This window comes from Budorcas taxicolor, chromosome 12 (assembly GCF_023091745.1).
Source record: "Budorcas taxicolor isolate Tak-1 chromosome 12, Takin1.1, whole genome shotgun sequence".
Classification (NCBI taxonomy): domain Eukaryota; kingdom Metazoa; phylum Chordata; class Mammalia; order Artiodactyla; family Bovidae; genus Budorcas; species Budorcas taxicolor.
Genome location: NC_068921.1, coordinates 68,998,727 through 69,014,868, shown reverse-complemented (window position 1 = coordinate 69,014,868; position 16,142 = coordinate 68,998,727). Strand labels below are relative to the sequence as shown.

Genomic DNA, 16,142 nt, shown 5'->3' with positions numbered 1-16,142 from the left:
GTCAGCATGGCAAGGTGCTCCTCTCATCTCTTAGTAGCTTCCTCTCCACTTATCAGCACTGGAAGTTACTCTGTGGACAGTCCTACAGGGGAAATGGGAGCTGAGGGCTTTGCCTATGACGGGTGGGTTGACCTATGTAGAAGGCTTAACAGGCAAAGATGTCCGAGAACTAAAAGGATCATGGACACATTAAGAATTGTCCACGTAAGTGCAGAGGAAGAGCCGATCTACAGAGTGGTCGTGTCTGGGGACACCGATCACCCTCACCAGGATGATTCAGAAACGCCTGATGGCGAGGTTGAGAGACTGACTTTTGTCTTTTCAGAACCGGGATTCTATAGAGTAGTTGTTAACACATACATGTTTTGTGACCATGAACACACTGTTGGCAATCCTAGCTGAGGCACCACTTCAACTGGTTTCCACAAGGACTCCAGTTCATATTGACTGAAAAGTGTCTTGAGAGCCTCAGAAAAGTACTGCAAATCTGGCTCCCACTTGAATCTTTGAACACTTCTTCAAAACACACAGAAGAGAACAGAAACCAGGAATATCTATGGATGAAGACTTGGCAAGAATGTCTTTCCAACATCGTGGCTAGGGTTTTTGTAAAATTATCCAGAAAACTGTGTCTTTTCACCTTTATATCCCTTAACATCATTTGCCAAGGAAGGACAAATCAGGCTTCTTGGTGGCAATTACTACAGAGAAGTAGGAGTGAAGTTAGGTTTGGTGTGGTGAATTTCTTGGAATTTTCAGAGTGGTAATGTGAGAGCCCTGCTTTCCATTTGGCAATGTCCACTGGAAGACAGGTTCTTTGGAGCTCTCTCATATCAGAAGCAGTAGCTGCTGTTTTCCTATCTAGTACCACACTTTTAAGCCAACAGTCACAAAGCTTCCAGCATTCCATGAAGGGATATGAATCTTCTTTGGCTGGAAGTTTAGACGGGCTTCTTGTTTTACAAGCATGGAGCAGAGATTTTTTTTTTTTTTCTTTCTGAGAACGAGTTACTGGTTCCTGCTGAGTGAGAACACCGGAATGGAATGTCACGACTCAAACCAGTAAGACTAAGATTGTCGAGTGCTTTGTCCCCTGTCACCAAGATACAGCATCAATACCACTGTCAGGACTTCTCTGGCATATGACACAAATCAGAGTTGCAGAAATCAGAGTGGTGAGCATACGTGTATCTTCACAAAAGCACACACCATAACGCGGATGGATAGGTACATGGTGTATCACTTCCTGGTCTTTTCGCTAAGATCAAGTGTAGTATCTGTTCTTATCTGTTTAATATCTGATACGTCTTCTATCTGAGGACAATGTACTCTATGGATTTTTGGAGCAGGGAGTTGGAATAGGAGCTTGCTCTGTCCACTCCATGCATTGACCTAGTACTGCAGTACCTCCAGCCACAGTGCAAAAAAATAAAAGAAAGAAAAAGACATATGGTGTAAGGGGACTCAGTGCAGTTTCTTCTTGAAAATCTTGATTAGATGTTGAGCAATCCTCTGTCAGGCAGGCTTTCAGATTTGTGATGCGGCTCTAGTCTTCACGGGCAAAAGAACAGCCACACCGAGATACACAGGAGTCCTTTATGAATCTCTGCAAACACCAACCCCAGTCCTTCCTTCAGACCAAGTTGGCGATGTGTCTCCTCCTTCGGTTGTCCTAAATTACTTTCAGTTACACGTGTGTGCAAGTTACCATTTACACTTCCTTCCTGCCTCAGCTTTCCACAGCCGTGACAGTGATTATAAATGCAACTGAAGGGGGTGTTCGTACACAGAGATAGCAGCATCCTAAATGTTGCTTTAGGGACGAAGAATTCATGACCACTAATGGCAAGGCTAATAACAGTAGGTATAAAGAAAAGTTGGGGTGTGGGAGGAAATAGTCCTTTATCATCCGCTGGTTTGCCCCATCAGGGGCCCCCAACCCCCCGGGATCTAATGCCTGATGATCTGAAGGAGGAACTGATGTAATGATAATAGAAATAAAGTGTGCAATAAATGTGATGTGCTTGAATCATCCTGGAACCATACCCCTGCCCATCCCCGGTCCCTGAAAAAACTGTCTTCCACAAAACCAGTCCCTGGTGCCAAAAAGGTTGGGGGTTAGTAATAAAGGGGGTCCTTTGGGCTGGACGGTTACATCAGCCATCGTCTGGGCTGCAACTCATCCCTTTCCTGGTCCCATTTATCTTTCACCCAATATTGTCTGTGACTCAAAGACTCCCATCCACGATAAAGACTTCAAATAGGTGGGGAGGAGAATTAGGAGCTTGTAGACATCTGGTGATAGGCGATTCAGATTTAGGCTTAGACGTTACAGGATCTTCATTTTAAAACATCAAAATGTTCATTTTGTGCAGTTTGAAACGTGACTTTTAAAGATGACCCTAATCTCAGGGGAGTAGATAGTCTGTCCCACAGATGTGAATTTCGCTAGACAGCCCATTTTTGCTCCCCCGCGAGGAATTAAAGTAGATATGCTAAAAGGTTGTACCTCTTACAAAGCTGATTCTCCCTGTAAGAAAGTGTTAAACCACAGAAAGTGATGGAAATGGCTGATAAGGCCTCTGGTCGCTGCCTCCACCTCCGTGGGTGGCTGCTCTTTTGACGCATCTGAATTTGAAGCGGGGTGGGGGTGCTGTTTATGTTCAAAATGTCCATGGTCAGAAAGGTTTGCAATATAACGAACACCCTTATCCTCACTCGAATCTTTACAACAGCTTGGATGACTTTTTAATTGTGGCTTAATATAGTTAATTATGGCAAACCTTCCCTATTTTCCAGGATGATGAATTAATATTACAGATCATTAATGTTACTAAATTGGCATAATGACATAGTAGATTTAACGTCCCAGTTGCGTTAAGACCTGCTTGATAATTTGGCTCTTTTGTTATTTGCCTTAAATAGGGAAAGCATGCAAGCGAGCCTTTTAACAGCAGGCTGCATGTAACTACCTGTGTCATTTTTCCTTAATAAATTATTGATATGGAAAATCCCAAACGGAGGACTTCTTCAGACTGTATGTGAAGCCAACATTTTCTTTCTAATATCCACTTCATCAGTATAAAAGTTAGAAAGCTGCAGCTCTTCAGCCAGGTTTTATAATTAGACAAGAGTGCATTTTACATCTGCAAAAGACTCATGCTTAGTGGGGGAAAAATGAGAAACGTGATATGTTCCATTCTGTTGCAATGGTTATACCATTTTAATCTCTTAAGTTCAATATATATCCTCTAGCAGGCTATACTTCTAGGATTTCATTTTTAGATCCTTAAGGCTGCATATATCTGTCAAACCGACATAATGAATTTAAAGTGCTAATGCCTAGAAGACCAGAAAAACATTGAAATATATCCTTGGTTGATTAAATTACCACCTCCAGCTACTTTACATCCTTCTGTCCAAATAGATTTTCTTTTTTACTTACCAAGTGCTGGATCTGGAAGATGCTGAAGATGTAATTTTATGGTAAAAACATGCACATGTCTTTAGACAAGAGCATTTTATTTAAGCATCTTTTTAAAGTCTGTAGAGTATTTCTGTGATAGAGCTTACAATTTGATTCCAGAGTCTTTCAATTACGCTCAACCTGCAGGTTAATCGGTGACTTTCAAGTGTATTCTTGGAATGGAATCTATGTTAAACATTGGGAGTACTAATATTCAAATGCTGTGATAACAGTATCTAAAATAATGTGAACTTGTTTTGCAAAAATATAAAGCAACTCTGAATACTAATCTTCATGTTAAAAGTTGTTTCTTCAGGAATTGCTTAGATTGACAGACTGACAACTCAAAGTGGCAACAATGACTCAGACACATTCCTTTCTCTTAAATATAGTGGCTTGGTCCTTTACATAGTTCTTAGTCTGTTAGAAAAATGAACCCAGGTGCCAAATCTTATGCCTCCTTATAAAAGGGGCAGTCAAAATAACCCTAGAAATAAAAGTGCTGTGGACCTGAGTGGGGAGAAAATATTGTTTTTTGCACTCAACTTTTACTGCTGGAATTTAAGGTAGAATCAGATCTCAAATATTAGTCATGTCTTTCTATATGTCTGTATTCAAAGACTTACAGTGTACTACCTTAAACAATCTGTACATGCTTATCACATAGTCGGGTTTCAAACACACATATGAACACACAAGTACAAACCTGATTACACAATCACAGAACTCAGATCTACACACATTTCAGTAATTGCCCTCACACAAAGGAAAAGTAGCAGCAAATGCAGCTGCAGGACCTGGTGGGATTCATTTTCTATTGGAAGATGGCTCATTACAAGCATAGACCGTGGGATGCCTTGTCCTGGCCACCAGCCTCTGGGAGGACCCATTCTGACCACACATTCACCATCTGCACCTTTTTGAACCTGAGCGAGGGAGTGAGAGAAGGGCTCTGCCATTTCAAGGGGAAGGTTCTAAAACCTTGCAATACTAACATACAGTGCAAAGACAGTGAGCATCAGTGGTTAGATATTGGGGTGCTGTGACACCTGGGGGTGAAACTAAAGACTGAAATGAATGCAAAATAAAACGACAAGTATCAGAAGAAACGGGCAGAGACTGAAGGCAAGAGAGCAGATTTGTAGTGCTTTGAAATGAAACATTATAATCCGTCCAACAATCCTGTTGACTATGAGCTATAGCGCTAGGAGTACAACACAGGAAAAAAGATACATTGTAGGATAAACAGCTTCTTAGAAGGTAAAACTGAATGGTCAAAATAGATGAATAAGGACACACAATGGAGAGGAAAAAAAGAAATGAGTCCATGGCAATATGAGAAAAAGGCAGAAGTGAACAGAGGACAGAAAGGCAGAAAAGAAAAAAAATGTAAATGAGTGAGACAAAAAAGCCAAAAGACGAGAAAGAAAAAAGAGAACAAGAGGGGGAAAGAAGTAATATTTTCCTTGATAAAAATGCACAAAAGGGAAGATGAACTTTGTTCTTTTTCTCTTTCTACTCTCCTCTCTTTTTCTGCTTTTCGCCTCGCAGCACGCCAGCCTAAGCTGAGAGCTGTAATGTCATTAAATTGCAAATGCTTTTTCATTTCCGACACACACTGTTTACTTATCTGGCAAAAACATATGTTGGAAGGAATCCGTTAAATTCTGCCCATTGCCTTGGGTAAAAGTGCAATGGAAACGGACCCACCGAGCGTCCTCTTTCTTCTTCTTTAGCACTCCCCTTATCTACAAGACGGCTTCGCAGAAAACTGGCTAGTTCAATGAAAAATGAAGATACAGCGGGAGATTAGGGAAGAACACTGAGCACAAAATTCCTGGAGAGAGGTCACTCCATTGCAAATGATTTCACTCCTCTAGATCTGCATAAATTACTATTTTTAAGGCATCTCCAAAGTCTGTATATTTTTCTCACTCTGTCAAACATTTAATTTCACGCCCCGTGTTCTGAATATGCTAAAATGCATATCTCTGATGCACCTTTAAGCCAGAAAAACGAATGCAAAATTGAAGATAAAATGATGTGATTTACACTACAAGCCTATTACTTGAGGTATTTACATATAGTTTACCTCTGCAGTTCTGAGGATGATTTATTAAAAAAAATCTGGATTAAGCTCATATAAATATGTATAAATCTTTGTTTAGAAAATAGATTTTGCAGCTGTTGTGTCAAAAAAGTTCTTTAAGATTCTGTGAAGAATTTTCCTTTTAGCATGCTTTGAGAGGGGAAAAAAAGGGGGACAGAATTTGACATTCTGCTTGGTGGGGTGGGGGGGGAGAAAAGCGTATTCCACCATTCGGCGTTTATAAAGATTCCTTTATTGCCCTTCTTGGCCCAAAGCAGGCTGGCCCCTCCTCAGTCTTTTCTTATACTTATTTAATTTTCTTTTCTCCTCCCCACTCCCTTTTTTTTTTTTTTTGCTTGAGTCCAAATTAGTGCCCTGGATTACTAAACTGAAATTAAATATCAGTGTTTAATGACTGAAACAATCGTGAGTCTTTTGCCTGTACCCCCTCGTGTCCCTTGGCGCCTTCTGGCACCTTCTGGCACCTTTACCTAATTCGCTCTCTTCCAAAATATCTTCCCAACGTCTCTGCACTGACACCAAACCCAGGACTTGCCACCTGCCGAGAGCCACTTCCAGTTACCGATTTGAAAATGATTATTAACACACTGCAAGCAAGATATCTTATCCTATGGGAAAGCAATTCTAAAAACATGATATTTCCTATAAACAATCCCCACATGTGTGTTTTCGCCTCTATCTCTCTCTTTCTCTCTCCATCTCTCGCTCTCTCATCTAGAGTTTTGCCTCTTTGTCTGAAAAATGCTTTCTCCAGTTCCCCCTGATCCCCATTCCTCTGTCATCATTGTGGGGGAATTACTCTCTGCTATTTTCTTGTTAGGCTTTGGGTTTAGGAGAATTTAGATAACAAAGTTGACTAATTCAGAGCTGAATGCACATTGGACTCTGCAAATATACCTTCCGCCACATGATAAGGGCAGGGCCAGCTTCTGGGCTGCACCTGCCGAGATGCTGTGGGAACAGCTGCTCCTGGAAGCAGGTACTGGGGACAGCTATTTCTTCAAAGCCTGCATTAATCCTTTCGCAATTATACAAGAAAGGGATGTTCACAGGCATTCGATCGCTTTCGGGGGTGGTGGTTGTGGGGTGGGGGAAGATATGAGTTTGCTTCCTGAGACTGAATTCCAGTTTTGGTGTGCGGCGCCTGCTTAAAGTTGACTAAAGACAATTTAAAAGAAAGAAACTGCAGTCATTTTCAAAAGTTACAAGTCATTCTTTTTTGCACAAAATGGCCTAACAATCCCCCCTAGTGGTCCATTTCCTGTTCCTGTGATTTAAGAACATTCTCCTTTTCAACACTGCCCACTTGGTGTGTTTATAGGCTCATAGCAAAGAAACTGGAAGAAAAAAAAATAAAAAACAAAGTCAGACTATTTAGAGTTGAGCTTAGCTTTCCCTGAATTCCTCCTTTCCTATGCTCAGACAGAGCCTCATTTCCCAAAAACTGATGGGACTAAATCCTACCATAAAGCCAGCTTTCTTTTTCAAGGATTTCCTCAAAACTGACAAATAACCTGAGAGCTCAGTGTTTACAATTCCCCTCGCTGAAATCAAGGAATAGACCAGGGGTGTGATGCACTCAAAATACTGGATTTGGGTTTCTGAAGGGAAGCAGAGTAAATCATGGAAATGGCCTGCACCTTTCTTTCAAGAAGGTTTGGCCCAAACTGGATTATTTCAATCCTTTAGGACAGAATTACTTTTATATGATGAAAGAACCCTGTCTCTCAAGTATAACCACGCGGAAAACGCCTGGTCACCGTTGCCATCCGGTGTCCGATCCTTTTCTTGACTCTGCACAAAGAAGCCTCCTTCCTTCAGCGTTTGAAGGTGAGATGAACTGCCTAACATCCTCCGTGGCTTCCTTCTAGGTTCCGCCTACACAGGAAGCCTGCTTTCCCTCAGTTGAGGCCAGCTGAGCATTTCAAGCTTTGAACACTGAGGAGATACCCTACTCCTCTGAGTGCCAGCTCCCTTCCCTCAGCTGTGTTCCCAGTCTTGCTCCTTTTACAGACCAGATAGAAATGGAATCCAGCACATCCACTGATCATGGAAGAGGCTCTATAGCATCACTCTGGACGGCTTAGATGGGGAGAGTATCAAGATTTCTTACATGACCAGATGTCCCAGTCTGTTCAGGCTGCTACAGCAAAATACTTCAGGCTGGTGCCTTAGAAACAGCAGAAATTTACTCGTCACCCCTCATGGCTGGGTTCTGGCGAAGGCCCTCTTCAGACTGCTGACTTACACTCGCTGTGTCCTCACAGGGTGGAAGGGGAGGGAGGCCTCGAGTCTCTTTGAGGAAACTAGTCCCATTCATGAGGACAGGGCCGCCCTCCTCCCAAAGGCCCCATTTCCTAATACCATCACATGGTGGGGGTGGAGGCATTGGGATTTCAACATATGAATTTGTTGGGGTTGGCAGGAGGGGCACACGAATATTCAGAGCACAGCGGTGGAAGGTGGAAGAAAAAGAATTTTAGATCTTTGCTAAACACGCGTCTACCAAAAATAGCGCAAAATAATTCTAAAACCCTAAGGCTTGACTCACAGGAAGCTTATGACTATTAGGAAATAGCAACATCACGAAATGAATCCTTTGGGACTTACCCGGTAGTCCTGTGGCTAAGACTCTGTGCTCCTGATGCAGGGGGCACAGGTTCAGTCCCTGGTGGGGGAAGTAAGACCCTGCACACCACACGGCGTGGCCAAAAACAAGGTAACCCATTGCCAACCTCCTTGCACTTCAGCCTTGAAAGCTTGGACTTATTTTAAGTCTGGGTTTCTCCCAAATGTCTAGACTATTTTTTTAATAACACTTGGACTTGGCTTCATTTCCTTCCTTTCAGTTTCTGCAGTCTTCATCCTGGTTTACAAAATCTTCATTTCTTGCCAGAAACATCTCTGGGAGCCCCAGGGCCCTTTTTATTTATTAATTAATTCATCCTAACTCCAGTGGCAAGAAAGATCTAGCTAAACATGCAACTTCCCTTCTCAGAAGTGGGCTCTAGTTCTCAATGATATTACCCTGAAATTTCATGTCCTGAACTTTGAGGCCCCTCAAAGGTACAGTGGCCTTTTCAGTCATTCAGTAATGCGACTGTGACATTCTTCTATCTGCTAGACCATACTTGGACAAACCAGTTTGCCCTTCCTTGAACCAGGACTTCGATTTTTACATGTACACACACCCCTCCTGCACAGACAAATTCACCATCAATCTGATGAAGCCTAGACCTCAGGACCTATCTCATGGGTCATTTCTAAGAACTTACACCTAATTTGCCTGTGTTTCTTAAAGAGGACTCCCTCTCTACCAAGTTAAATAAGTTTCAGGCTCCACAAAATTGGTATCTGCCCCCAGTCTCTTACCATTGAACCTGGATGTGAGCATTCACTTAGTCCAGAACCTTCTTAGGACCTAGGCCAGCCTCTCCTGTCTCTGAACTACATGTCTTGCTTGTGCACATTGTTGGTTTTAGGAGCTCGAGGGCTTTCCCTGTGATAATGTTCTCTTTTCTATTAGATGACCCAGTGAACGATTCCACAGTAGAGATGGTCTCTTCTTTACATTCTGTACCAGGATATCAATGTGTTGGTTCACTATTTGTAATGTGTGTGCGTGCATGCTAAGTTGCTTCAGTCGTGTCTGACTCTTTGCAACCCTATGGACTGTAGCCCACCAGGCTCCTCTGTCCATGGGGATTCTCCAGGCAAGAATATTGGAGTAGGTTGCCATGCCCTCCTCCAGGGGATCTTCCCAACCCAGAGATTGAACCCTGGTCTCCTGTATTGCAGGTGGATTCTTTATGATCTGAGTCACCAGGGAAGCCCATTTGTAACGTATTAAATGAATATTTGACTGTTTTTGAGGAAGCTGGCAACTGTTCATTTATAGGTGTCTACATTAAAGATTATTAGAGGCTAAAATTGTAACTTTCCAATTCCAAGGTCATTCAAATAAAATAAGCAAACATTTATGGAGCATGTTCATTGCTGCATCTTTAAACCTAGCATGGGTGGGTAATCAACACTTCTTGATTAAGTCATTTGTAAGTCAGGACTGGGGGTGAAGGGTGAAGACTATTACTCATTGGCTTATCACTGAAGAAGCTGGGGGAATTTAACTGGATTTTGGCATGGGCAGGACCTGGACCTCTTCCTCCACTCCTTCTACTATCTTCTGTGTTGGATTCACTCTCAGGCAGGTCTAATCCATGTACTAGCCTTCAGGGCCTCTAAGCATATACACTATAAGCTCAGAAGCCCTATAGCAAAAACAAAACAAGACAGAAAAACGGACAACAATGCTAAAACTCCTTTTCCCCCCAAATTGCCAGCAAAACTTGTGAAATCAAGTGTCATTGGGCCAACCTGAAGCACAAGCTGAGTCACCTCTTCAGGTAATGAGTTTTTTATGTTAACTACATACTTTAACAACTTGTCTTTGAAGTATATGCCTAAGTTAGATCATAAATCCAAGAACCAAGTTTACCCTCCAGTCTTGAACCTTGTTTAATTCTCAGCTTGTGCTCAAGAAATAGTAAATTATAATCATAATGTTACAGGAAACAAACTGAACAATTCAAAATCAAAGGTCATGTTCATGTCTAGAAAAAAATTAAACTGGCCATTTATGGAAAAGCAACAGTCATTGTGATCTTAACTTTCCTAACCAAAATAGACTATAAGAAAAAAGAACAATGCTCCAAGTAGATTACACTACAGGAAGTGTACTGATTTCTGAAATCCTTACCCATGCAGATGTTTAATGGTGCAAAATCTGGCCCCTGTAGGGTGGAGCAACTTCATTTTAGCCTTTCAACCATAACTTTAAATTACTCAGAATTCAAAAATCTACATTTTTTTTAAATTAAAAAAAGATCTACTTTTAAGCAGACCTACTGTGCTGTGTGTGCTGTGCTAAGTCGATTCAGAGTGTCTGACTCTTTGAAACCCGGTGGACTATAGCCCATAGCCCACCAGGCTCCTCTGTCCATGTGATTCTCCAGACAAGAATACTGGAGTGGGTTGTCATGCCCTCCTCCAGAGGATCTTCCCAACTGAGGGCTGGAACCTGCGTCTCCTTATCTTGTGCATCGGCAGGCGAGGTTTAACCACTAGCGCCAACTGCGAAGCCCTGGCAAACCTATTAGTTTTTGCAATAAATTAGACCTCACACCTAGTAAATATGAATACTCATTTGTTACAACCAGGGAAAAGCAAATGGTATTATATTTTGTGTCTCTCGGTGGATGTAAGGAAAATGAACTAAACTGTATGCTTCCAACACAGCATTTCACAAATGTGGAATCCAGTGAGTGAATACAGAATAAAATGAAATGAGACATATCCAAAAAGTAGTGGCTGTACTTATGTGCTAATCACACCTCAAAGAGTAACACTGTTTGTTTGTTTCTTTTAAATAACAGAAGCAATAAAATCCTGTTATGGATTAATCTTGTGCCAAATTTTGTTTTTTAATCAAATCTATTTTGAGCTAAAGAAAATACAAAAATGCAAATGAAGGGCCTCATCCTCCAGATCTCGTGAACATGTAAGGGCTGATACACTTCAAAGATTTTTTTTTAACTCAAAAATTAAAGTCATCATGCAACACAGCAAAACATGCTTATTGGTAAACATTTTAATTTTGTATTCCATATGAAGTTTCACCCTAATAAAAATCTTTAGGAGGGAGGGTTTTAAAACCCTGAAATTAGATGTTTACTAAACAAATATTGCTCTCATTTAATGTCTCATGTATGTACCACACTTGGAGACTGCAAGTGAGAATTCAGTTGTTTCACATGGCGAATCAAACCAAACAACAGGAAAACCACGTTGGAAAAGAGTCAGCGCTCCTCTCCAGATACCCACACCACTTGAACACGAAGTGTGGGTAAGTTCATGGTAGGGTTGTTTGCGTCGCACTCCCCGGTGTGTTCCCTCCACTGGGGAGGAAATATTCATTAGTAGACAGAAAAACTCTTCAGAACATTTTTATCTCAAAGTGAGAAAGCGCTTTTCAAACAGGCTGCTAATGAAGCCATCCGCCATCTTGTCTGATGTTGTGCTTGTAGTTAAAAGGAGCTCTGAAAGGCCTCGGGCGGTGCCTACTCTCAGTTGGCAGCTGTTTCAACCTTTGTGGGGCCACTGTGCAGCTGTAACACAGACTCTCCCATAAAATGCCAACCCACACGCTGTAAGTGCAAAATGCAACAATATTCATGGATATCAACCGTGTAATATCAGGTATCACATAAACTACATTTTATTGCATGAGATCACACTCTGCAGAAGGACATAATAACATATCATTATAAGGACGCTTCTTCTTAGAATTCAAAGCTCAAGAGAGAATGTGTTTTGGTTTCTATCTTAAAGCCAGAGAACCTAGGAAATATTAGAAAAGAAATGTATACTGTTGATGGAATACATGAAACAGGTGGTTTGTGTAGCCATCTTTCATAGGAATATCTCACACTGCTTAGAAGCACATGTATCATGGGAAAGAACTTATATTATTTCAAGATATGTGTGTGCAAACACACGTGCACAAAACTATAAAGGGTATAAAATTGAAAATTTACATCAAGGTTGTAATGCCACAGTCAAAAGAAATTTTAAGTTGTTCTTATCATTCGTGCAAGTACTACTTCTGTCCCATTACTGTGTACTGTGCTTAGCTGCTCAGTCGTGTCCGACTCTGCAACTCCATGGACTGTAGCCCACCAGGCCCCTCTGTCCACGGGGATTCTCCAGGCAAGAATACTGGAGTGGGTTGCCATGCCCTCCTCCAGGGGATCGTCCCAAGCCAGGGGTCGAACCTGCAGTGTCCTACATCTCCTGCATTGCAGGCGGATTCTTTACCATCTGAGCCACCAGGGAAGCCCTCTGTCCCATTGGATGGATACAGTTATTCAGAAGATGATTTTGCAGTATTTCTGCTGGAGTGGAATGGTTACCAAAGTGCATAGGCACTGTGGGGAAAGTCACCGAATACAGTATTCTACATCCAGGTAACAGGCATTTCAAACTCAACCCCTCCAATATTAAACTCAATATTCAACACCATTAAAAACTGCCCATCTTCATGTATTTTCTATTTCAACTCATGACACATTATCAGTGGTAGACAGAACCATAAGGTCACCCCAATAACCCCTCACACTGTAGGCAAGACCTATGAGGATGGTAGGAAAGCCCTCCCAGGGCTATGTCACAGAGTGGCAAAGGTGAAGGGATTTTGCAGGTGTAATTAAAGCCCCTAATTGGTTTTCCTTGGCTTCATCAAAAGAGAGATGGAAGGGAAAAAAAAAAGAGAGAGAGAGAGAGAGAGGAAATAGAATGGACCTGATTGAATCAGGCGAGCCCTCTAAAAAAGGTCTAGAAGTCAGAGAGGTTCTCCTGCTAGCTCTGAAGAAGAAAGTTCCTATTTTGGGAGAGGACCTGTGGGAGGACCATATGCAGATGGCCTCTAGGAGATGAGAGTGACCCCTGACCAGCAAGGGAGTGGGGATGCAAGTCAGTCTTACAGATGCAAGGGACTGCCTGTAACCACATGAGCTTGAAAGACCTTGGGCTGCAGGAAGGAAGACAAGCCAGCTGATTCCTAACTGTAGCTTTATAAGACTCTGGGCACAGGACGTGGCTAAGTCACACTTGGTCTGCCAACCCACGGAAACTGACATGATAAATGTATGTTGTTTTTAGGCCAGTAAGTTCATGCTAATGTGAGAACTGGAAAATTCGATACAGTATACCATGGTGAGAACCCATAAGCATGAGCATAAAGGGGGAAAATCTAACACAGCCTGGGAGAAGGGTGAACCAGAGAGGCTTCCCATAGGGAAGTTGACATCATAGGAACTGACGTTTTGGCTGAGTCCCAAAGATCAAAAGTCAGGGGATTCTTCTTAATGAAAAATGTTAACAAACATCTTCCTTTACTCCATAGTTCATGAGAACTGAAATGAATGAGGATGTGTACTGGTTTAGGGGTTTCCTTTGACTGAGCCCAGATGTCCTGAGTTCTCCAGCTCAGGGCCAAGAGGGGCTCTCCACTTGCCGGTAGTTCTCCATGAGCTCACAGGCAGCACCAACACTGAACTTCCAAGGTTCCAGTGTCTGACCTTTGGCTGGTGTGAGCTTGTTCAATCATGAATTTCTTTCTAAAAGTCTAAACTAAATTGCTCTTATGATAGTTCTGAATTATTACATGTAATGTCAGCTGTGAAATAAAAAGAAGTACTTCTTCCACATGCTCCTACGTTCACATTTTTTGTTTGCTTTTTAAAGAGCCTTTTCTGCCATTTTTTGAATCCTGTAACTGTCACTCATTTCACATTTTCTCATAGAATCTATTTCACCTTGCTTTGTCGTCTGTACTCTACATCCATGCTGCTGCTCACCCCAAGGACCTGTCCCACCAGGCTCCTCTGATCATGGAATTCTCCAGGCAAGAATACTGGAGTGGGTTGCCATTTCCTATTCCAGGGGATCTTCCCAATCCAGGGATTAAACCTGCATTTCCTATGTCTCCTACACTGGCAGGCAGATTCTTTACCACTGAGCCACTTGGGAAGCCCCAATATATCCTTAAAAGTGAAAAGTGAAAGTGAAGTTGCTCAGTCGTATCCAACTTTTTGCGACCCGTGGACTGTAGCCCACCAAGCTCCTCCGTCCATGGGATTCTCCAGGCAAGAATACTGGAGTGAGTTGCCATTCCCTTCTCCAATACTAAACTTGATCTTTATAGTCCTCTCAAAATACTACAATGGAATCAAACCTGTTTCAGTAACAAATAACGCATTTCCAGCTCCTCCGTGTGATGTTTCTATTTAGTACCTATAGGTTTTGTAGAGTAAAATATACTCCATTGCTTAGTAATATTCAATTCAGTTCAGTTCAGTCACTCAGTCGTGTCCGACTCTTTGTGACCCCATGAATCGCAGCACGCCAGGCCTCCCTGTCCATCACCAACTCCCGGAGTTCACTCAGATTCACGTCCATCGAGTCAGTGATGCCATCCAGCCATCTCATCCTCTGTCGTCCCCTTCTCCTCCTGCCCCCAATCCCTCCCAGGATCAGAGTCTTTTCCAATGAGTCAACTCTTTGCATGAGGTGGCCAAAGTACTGGAGTTTCAGCTTCAGCATCATTCCCTCCAAAGAAATCCCAGGGCTGATCTCCTTCAGAATGGGCTGGTTGGATCAATATTCAGTAGCAGTCCAATAAGAATTTTTCTTCTATACCCTGTGTATACTTAACTATGCCCCTATTTTATGAGAAACAATTTTGTTAGCTACCTTCATAGCTATGAATACAATGGCATCTTTTAAAAATACTTTTTGGTAAAATTTATACAGACTAGAATGCATGGATCTTAAGTGTACAATTTGGTGAATTTTGATAAACCTGCATATCCATGTAACAAACATCCAATCAAGATAAGGATATGTCTTGTGCTCAGTTGCTAAGTTGTGTCCAGCTCTTTGCGACCCCATGGACTGTAGCCTGCCAGGCTCCTCTGTCCATGGGATTTTCCAGGCAAAAAATACTGGAGTGGCTTTCCATTTTCTTCTCCAGGGGATCTTTCCCACCCAGGGATTGAAGCTGCATCTCCTGCATTGGCAGGTGGATTCTTTACTATTGTACCACTTGGGAAGTACAAGGCTATGTCTGTTGCTCCTGCTGCTGCTAAGTTGCTTCAGTCGTGTCTGACTCTGTGCGACACCACAGACGGCAGCCCACTAGGCTCCCCCGTCCCTGGGATTCTCCAGGCAAGAACACTGGAGCGGGTTGCCATTTCCTTCTCCAATGTATGAAAGTGAAAAGTGAAAGTGAAGTCACTGAGTCATGTCCAACTCTCAGTGACCCCATGGACTGCAGCCTACCAGACTCCTCCATCCATGGGATTTTCCAGGCAAGAGTACTGGAGTGGGGTGCCATTGCCTTCTCCAAGGCTATGTCTAGCACCCCACAAAGTTCTCTCTGTCTCCTTCTAATCAGTTCTCACTGTTCATGTTTCTATCACTATACATTAGCTTTGCCTGCTCTAAAACTTCATATGAATTTGGCATACTCCTTCATGTATGGCTTCTTTTAACATAATGCTTTAGTGATTCATTCATGTTGTTGCATATGTCATAGTTCATTCTCTTTTCTTGCTGCGTGATATTTGATTACATGAATCTAGCACTATTTATTAATTCATTCCCCTATTTACAGATATTTGGGTTGTTCCCAGGATTTGGCCATTCTGAACATTCTTACTTAAACCAAATGTTTTGTGGACATATATTTTTTCTTCAAGATAAAGACCTAGGTGTGGAATTGCTGGGTCCTAGAATCAATGTATGTTTGTTTAACCATATAAGAAACTGGCAAATAAATGTTCCAAAGTGAGTGTATTAGTTTACATTCCTAATAGTAATTTAATGTATATGAATCTGAACTGCTCCACAGCCTCATTGTTTGGAAACAGCCTTATTAATTTCAGACATTCTAATGGGTGTGAAGTGGTATTCAGCTTTGATTTGCATTAATATTTCTCTGATGATAAT

At 42.0% G+C, this 16,142-nt stretch overlaps 1 non-coding gene across 1 annotated transcript; it reads left to right on the top strand.

Annotated features, from left to right (window-relative positions):
* The first annotated feature begins 1,238 nt into the window (after positions 1-1,238).
* On the top strand, positions 1,239-1,429 carry LOC128057922 (U2 spliceosomal RNA). Its single transcript, XR_008200376.1, has one exon. It is a non-coding gene; the product is annotated as a U2 spliceosomal RNA (small nuclear RNA).
* The last annotated feature ends 14,713 nt before the right edge of the window (positions 1,430-16,142 follow it).